Source organism: Microtus ochrogaster, unplaced genomic scaffold (assembly GCF_000317375.1).
Source record: "Microtus ochrogaster isolate Prairie Vole_2 unplaced genomic scaffold, MicOch1.0 UNK44, whole genome shotgun sequence".
Lineage (NCBI taxonomy): Eukaryota > Metazoa > Chordata > Mammalia > Rodentia > Cricetidae > Microtus > Microtus ochrogaster.
The window spans coordinates 1340064-1347829 of record NW_004949142.1 but is presented as its reverse complement, the minus strand read 5'-3'; the positions used below and the strand labels follow the sequence as shown (position 1 = coordinate 1347829).

The 7766-nt window shown below is 50.3% G+C and overlaps 1 protein-coding gene across 5 annotated transcripts in view; it reads right to left on the bottom strand.

Annotated features, from left to right (window-relative positions):
* Arhgap27 (Rho GTPase activating protein 27) overlaps positions 1-7766 on the bottom strand; it is a 29467-nt gene that overhangs the window by 17308 nt on the left and 4393 nt on the right. The gene's annotated exons all lie outside the window — the stretch shown is intronic.

Genomic DNA, 7766 nt, shown 5'->3' with positions numbered 1-7766 from the left:
TGTAGACCAGGCTGGTCTCGAACTCACAGAGATCCGCCTGCCTCTGCCTCCCGAGTGCTGGGATTAAAGGCGTGCACCACCATCGCCCGGCCATTCTAGATTTTTTTTAAATTTTTTCTTTTGAGACAGAGTCTGGATAAACTGACCATGTTAGCCTCCAATTTCCAATCTTCCTGCTTCAGTCTCCCAAAATATTGAAACTGTGAGGCCCAACTTGCTGGACTTACATAAATGTGATTAAAGAAATATTTTTTCTTTTTAAATTGAGAAGCTGAGATAGGGTCTTTTTGGGGGGCAGGGGAACAGGGTCTTACTCTGTAGCCTTGGCTATGTAGACCTGGCTAGGCTCAAACTCACAGATATCCACTTGCATCTGCCTCCGGACTGCTGGGATTAAAGGTGTGCACCGCTCTTGCCCAAGTCTTACTAGGTTGTTTGGAGTAGTCTCAAATTCCTGAGTACAAATGATCCTCGTGCCTCAGTTTCCAGAGTGTAGCAGACACAAGCATGTGATACTGTGTCTGATTAAAAAAAAAATCTATAAGACAGGATTTGATCTCCAGCACTGAAAAAAAAAATTAAAGTTGAAAAGAAAATTTATAAAACTAAAGGTAACAAGTGGAGGCTGGAGAGATGGCTCAGCAGGGATGAGTTGTGTTGTTCTTGCTGAGGATCCAGGTTCGGTTCCCAGCACCCACACTGAACCACTCACACCTGCCTGTAACTCCAGTTCTGGGGGTCTGACCCCCTCTGCTGGCCTCTGCTGGCATCTGCATGCATATGGTGCAATAAACACACAGGCAAACATGCATACACATACATTTTAAAATCTAGGAAAAAAAGTAGCAAATGCTAGTGAGGTACAGGGAAAGCAGAATTCCCCTGCAGCATGGGTGGGATGTAAATAGTATGCAAATCAACGTGAGTGTTCCCCCAAAGCTAGAAATAGAACGGCATATGCTGCAGCCACCTCACCATGGGCAGACAGTCAAAGAAACCGAAGTCAGCATGTTAAGAAGACATCTGCACTACCACGATCGTTGTGGCTCTGCTCACAAGAGCCAACATACAGAATCCACCCAGCTGTCCATCAAGGGATGAGTAAAGAAGACACAACACAGTGGAATACCAAACACAGTGGAATTCTGTGCAGCCACAGTAGAGTGAAGTTCTCTGTAAGGGCATGGATGTCACTAGAGGACACTGTGTTAAGTGAAATAAACCAGGCATGAACAATAACTTGTGTGTGTTCCCACTTCACGGTGGGGACTGGAAAGTTGGCTTTGAAGAAATAGAACACAGAATAGTGGTTATCAAAGCTAGCTTGGGAAGGGTGTGTGTGAGGGGTGACAGGGAAGGAACGGCCAGGGCGTCTAGGGGCTCAGTAGACGGAGGAGTAGCTTTCTGCACTCTAGAGTCCTGAGGAGCACCCGTGCTTGACACCACATAGTTCTACAGTTAAAAATAGCTAGTAGAGGGGCTTGAACGTTCCCATCATAAAGAAATAATGAAGTCTGTGATGATCAATATGATTACACTAATCATACTTTTTATACACTTATGGAAATCTCACTGTGTGTGCTACAAATGTGTATGACTGCTATGTCAATTAAAAAATAAAATTATAGGGTCTGAGAGATGGCTCAGCTGTTAAGAGCGCTAGCTGCTTTCCGAGGACCTGGGTTCAACCCAGCACCCACAGGTGACTCACTATTGTCTGTAACTCCAGTTCCGGGAGATCCAATGCCCTCACACAGACAAATGTGCACATAAAATAAAATAAATACTATTTTAAAGTTGGCAGCGGTGGCACACACTTCAGTCCTAGCGCTACAGAGCAGAGGCAGGGGGAGGTCTCAGGTTTGAGGCCAGCCTGATCTACATTGTAGTTTCCAGGACAGCTGGGTAATACAGAGAAACAGTGTTTTGGGGGAAAAATATTTAAGAAGAAACTCTGCATACATATTTCCACTAAAGCATTCAAGACTATTAGCAAAAGGAAGGGCTGATCAATGCAATTACAACCTAAAGAACAAGTGAGAACTCTTAAGGAGAGTTTGACCAAGTAGGGAGCTTTAAAAAGGACTTTAAAATATATCATTGTACTCACCAAAAAGATATCACCATCAGATTCAGATTTGTGGGCTCAAGTTCAAGCAGAAGGAATTCTCTCCAGTGTCACAGCACAAGTACAAAAGGATGGGGGAAAAGATAAAGCAGTGGACCCACGCAGGAGAGCAAACTCTCAAGTAAAAGAAAACCAAGGAAGCGAAAGCCATACAATAAAGAGAGTCCTACGCTGACAGGGACGAGTCTGCTGCCCGGCAGGTTCAATAAGCGTCGGGACTGGATGGAGAACTCTCATTTGGTTAGGGATGCAAGGATGGAGGAAGAAGCCACTGATGAAATGGAAAATATGACAGAAGAAAAGGGAAGCCAACTCCACCCCCACTCCCAGAGCGGGGAGACACAAGGCTAACCAAGGAGTGCAAAACACGCAATAAAATCCAGAACAGCAAAATCCCGCAGAGGGAATCGGCTGTTAAATGAAAGATGAGCAGAGTGAATGCTCCTGCTACCAGACAGGCAGTTGGCCTAGGTTTCTTTTCGTTTTCGAGATGAGTTCTTGGTACGTTGTCCTGGCCGGCTTTGACCTCATGGTTCTCCTGCTTTGGCTTCCCAAACGCTGGCTCAGCAGATGTGTGCCATCTCCCCCAGTTCATACGGGATTTCAGAGGAGAAAATTTTACAAATCTAGGGAAGATGAATACTCTCCTAACAAGATGTCAAATAGCCAAAATTAACTAGGGAACTAGTAAAATAAATGGAATAGATTGCTTGCTGACAATGATGGGGAAAGCTGATCTGGAAGGTTTCATGGGAAGAAATTACAGAATTCATTGGGACTATCTGTGACATCACTTTCTGCTTTCAGGAAGCATTCTGAGATGTTTCCTGCCAATCCCATCACTGGAGAGAAGAAACTTCCAAAGTGCCTTGGGGACATGTTAGCCACACATCTCCTAACGGTAAGGTGCTTTTGTTGGCCTATCTTGCCTCCTGGACAATAAGCTACCTGCAGCCGGGGCTCTCCTTTCATTGTGGGCCTGTTGTGCCATTTCTGACCGAAAGAGTGAGAACCATAGGAGCTGCCTTCCCCCATCAGCCGACTGGACTGCCTTGTGCCAAACTCCCAACAGGGAAGCCCGGGGAAGCAGATGCTGGAAGAGGACCCCGAAGTTGGCAGAAATAAATTGCAATTTCCCCGTTACCCCAACATTTAAAAGAAGGTCAAATCATTTTACAGGGGAGGGTATAGTAATTCATACATTCAAACAGGCTGGGGAATGTTCCTGCGGAGGGACAAGGAAAAGGGAGGCTGGGGTCCGGAAGCAGTCCAGTTGGCCCCTATGCTTTCTTGAAAGTCTCACAGGAGACCTCCAGACAGGACCAGAGATGGAGGATAAGGACCCCCAAGAGCCGGCAGATGAGCTGAGTGGAAAGGCAGCAATCTGGGAATCCCCTCAACACTAAAGTCCTTCCTCAACTTAGAAACAGAGCTTCCTCAATTTAACCAGGCATTCTTATGCCCCAGAGCCACAGGCTCTGTTCCAGCTCCCCCAGACATCAGCCAATAGCCACTGTCCCTTTCCTCACCAGCCTAGACCCTTTTCTGGCATGGAGCCCAGAACACATTCCTGACTACCAGTTACTATGACCATGGGCCTTCCTGTACCTCAAGACCTGGCACTGATCACCCATCCAACTGACATTCAGCATTGAGGACTGTCCCCTCCCACTCCTTAACAGAGGGAAGGCAGAAAAAGTCCAGGGTTCAGATGGGAGCGGCAGGAGTGTGCTGGTCCTGGGATCTAACTTGAAGGCTAGGGGCTAAAGGGAACCAGGGACCAAGAGAACCAGGAAACAAGAGTGAGGAGGAATTCAGCCCCCTACCATCTAGAGGACATGAGATGGCCAGCCACCCATCTTGCAGGGGCGAAGACAGTGAGTAGGAGCATTCTGAGTTGCCAGGTAGGTAAGGTAAGTAAGGCTGGGAGGGAGTGGGGAGAGGGGAAGCCTTGGTCTCCCTGCTCTTCCCTAAGCCAGATGGTGGGGCTAGGTCCTGGGACCTATGGATCAGCAGGGAGGAAAAGACCAGGTCAGGTATAAAGAGACCAGCTGAGGCACCCGGGGCAGCTTCCCAAACTAGGGCTCCTGAGCGCTGTTGGGAGACAGGGAATGAGCAGATTGGACAGGACTGAATGGGACAGGGACATCTCACTGGGTGTTCTTAATTTGGCCTCCACTCCCTGCTTGTACTGACCCCAAGCTTTTCAGACACAAGGTTGGCTGGGACTATCCCTGAGACACTTGTCTCAGGGAGTGTACAGGAAGGGAGGGATCAGGTGGGGAATCTGGGAGTGAGGCTAAAGAGAAAGCTGCCAGCCCCTTTCTCCCCCAGGAAACAGGTACCCTGGGGAAATCACTCACAGTTCCTGCTGGCCGAGGTGGGAGAAATGAGGGCCCAGGAGGCTCCTTCCAGTTCAGGCTGGATCCAAGCTCAGGAGCAGTGCCTCTGGGGCTGTTTGCATAAGTTCCCAGCAAGGTCTGTAACCTGTCCTGCCAGTGGCCAATGCCCAGGCAACAGGGGCGGGCCCTAGTCATTGGTGCCCTGGGCCTTCCTACTTCCAAGGCTAGGGCAGGCATTTTGATCACACCCTGAAATCTGCTAGCTAGAGGCCAGAGGCCACAGGGGGAGGGCGGTATTGGGGATTGAACCCTGTGTCTTAAACCTTCTAGGCATGACCTTGTACACCCTAGCTCTTCTTTTTAACCCTTTATTTGAGAGAGTTCCACTAAGCACACCAGACTGGCTTTGCATTGCTCTGTAGCTCAAGGACCCTTGAAAACAGGATCCGACTTGCTCAGCCTCCCGAGTAGCTGGGTTTATAGACATGGTCTCAGAGGCCACTTTGTCTCTTGGCTTCCTGTGTGACCCTAGCCCTGTCAGGAGTGCTGGTCGTGGCCTCCTTACTATCTAATTCCCCTATTGTAACGTGGATGTCAGCAGTGCTGGCTGGAGGATTGCAGGGCTGGGCCCTGTGCTCAGAACAAAATGGATTTGCTTGACTTCTGTTCCCCTTGCTCTGGCCCAGAGGAACAAGGCTACTCACCCCTGGCTACTTTCCTGAGACTAAATTTGGCGGCTAGGGTGGGGTTTTGAGTCAGGAGGCCTGGGTCTGATCCGAACGCACTTCCTCTATAACCCTGTTTGTTTTGGGGGCAAAAGAGTGTCCCATGCCACCTTCTGAGCTGCTAGGCACTGAGCTGTGTGGCAGACCTGTGACTGTGAGGACAGAGGGCTGTTAGCCCCTGGGAGCTGTGTCTTACTACGTCTTGGGTCCACAGTGTCCAGCTCCATGACCAGCATACAGCAGGAGTAGTGTGCAGTACTCACGTGAGCTGTGGACACAAAACGCTGAAGGTGGCACAGACACCCTTCTTCTCTGGGTATGCTTGCTGAGCAGCCCACCCTGAGGATGGAGCTGGTATACAACAGGTCCATCTGATGCCCTGTCACCTGTAACACCTCGTGGTCCACACCTTTGCTCCCGTTTTCAGCCACTCCCTTCTTCCAGGGATCCTATCTAAAGTCCCTCCTCCTCCCTCCTCCCTGCTCTGGCCTTACCTACTGCCTCAGACTTTGGGATGCCTTGATTGTTTCGCTTTCTTACTCTGACTACAGCGTTTCTCCATCTTCTCTGCCAAACGGTTGCCCGCCTGCCCGCTCACGTACCCTCTCCACTCACATCCTTCAGCCCCTGATCCACACTGTCTTCTGCAATCCCTTGACAAGCTGGTCTTCTGGTGGCTACGTCAGATAACGTCCCACCGCCTTTGTCTAACTTGAACTTCTGCACATTCACCTTGGCTTTTAGGCTTCTGCTTTTCCTCTTTGGTCCCGTTGTTTCCTCCTGACTTCCTCTTTTCCTCCTTTTATCCATTCTATTCAGGTGCATCCCATTTTTTTCCCCTCTAACCCGTCCTTCCTCCAAAGCCTATGTAAACAATGCCACTGTCTGCCTACTAGCATGAGTGGGAAGTTAGGCCTCAGCTGCCCGGCTGCTTTTCCCTGGCCCCAAACTCCGTGACCCTCCCCTTTTCACCATGTACTATAGCCCTGAAGACAGGAGTCCTTCTCAAACCCATTCTCTTCCTTACTAAGAGCCTTCCAAAAGCTGCAGGATAAAGTCCAAATTCCCACAAAGCCCTGCCTGAGCCAGCACAAACCGTGGGTTGGGACAGAACTACAAAGTCTCCACGAAGGCCTGACCACACCTCCCCTCTGCCTGTCCACACCTCCCCTCTGCCTGTCCACACCTCCCCTCTGCCTGTCCACACCTCCCCTCTGCCCTTGTGCCACAGCAGCCTCAGTACAGCCCCCTACGGTCTGAACAGGGTGGGGCAGGGGCATCTGCTATCAGGGTCCCATCCCAGACAGTGTACCTCCCAGGGCTGTTTCTGTGCTCCCATCATCCCTAGGACTGAAAGCTCACTGGGGACTTGAGAGGCATCTAATCAATTCACACTTAATGGACAAACAAGAGTAAGCAAATCGACTTGGGGCATCATGGCTGAGGTATGAGTGAGGGTAGTGAGTATGACTGAGTTGGAATATGAGTAGGGTTATGTGTGTGTGTGTGTGCATCTATGTCTTGTGGGTGTGTGCACATGCACGCATATATATAATCTGTCTCTTCTCTGTGTGTGTGCATGCACATTCATGCATGTGTGTATCTATGTCCTATGTGTGTGTGCATCTATGTCTTCTGTGTGTGTATCTATATCCTCTAGAAAACTGCCAGGCTCACCTTTCAGGGAATTCTTTCCCATGCTGCCTGGGACAAGGCAGGGCAGGGGTGGGGTTTCCTTCCCAAGGGAGAACAAACTCATCCCTGTGGTTTGCTGGGGACAGGGTGTCAGGAGAGAATGTGCCATTGTTATACTCGGCACACAGGAGTGAACAGGGCCAGGGATGCTGAGACCTCTGTTGAAGCCACAGAGTTAATTAGAGCCAGCAGCAGCCTCTCTGTCAGGTCCTTGGCAGACTTCCTGGTCCCTTCTGTGTCAGTACCAGCCCACCTTCAACTGTGTCCCCAAACTGCTCACAGGAACCTGCTGGGAGCTGGGGGAAGGATGGGGAAAGGTCAGGGATCCTGGTAGCTGGGGAGATTTCTCAGGAGATTCTGACATTTGGACGACTCTCTCTTTCCTTGGTCCCAGACCTTGGATTGGATAGCCACCCTTGAATAGGCTTGCACAGCCCCGGTTCATGGGTGAAGGGGATGCAGCTCCTTGCTTTTTAACACAGTGTGAGCAATCCCTTGGCCAGAATTCTGCACATGGGACCATTTCCCATAGCCAGGAAACTCATGGGGGCAGTAGACATATTCCTAACATTACTAGGACCCATAATCTGGAAGGACCCGGAAGTTCTCTAGAGGAAGGGAGCCTCCTCAAGGGCGTTGGAGAACCAAGCGCGGGCGTTTAGCCATCTACACCACAGACTGGCGGATAAGCAGGACCTTGATGGGTCACGGATACTCAAGCAGGTTGAGTGTTGTTCTCTGCAGTGGCCACAAGGAGGAGAGATGATCCGTGGAAACCTTAGCGCAGAGGCGCAGAGGCGCAGAGGCGCAGAGGCGCAGAGGCGCAGAGGCGCAGAGGCGCAGAGGCGCAGAGGCGCAGAGGCGCAGAGGCGCAGA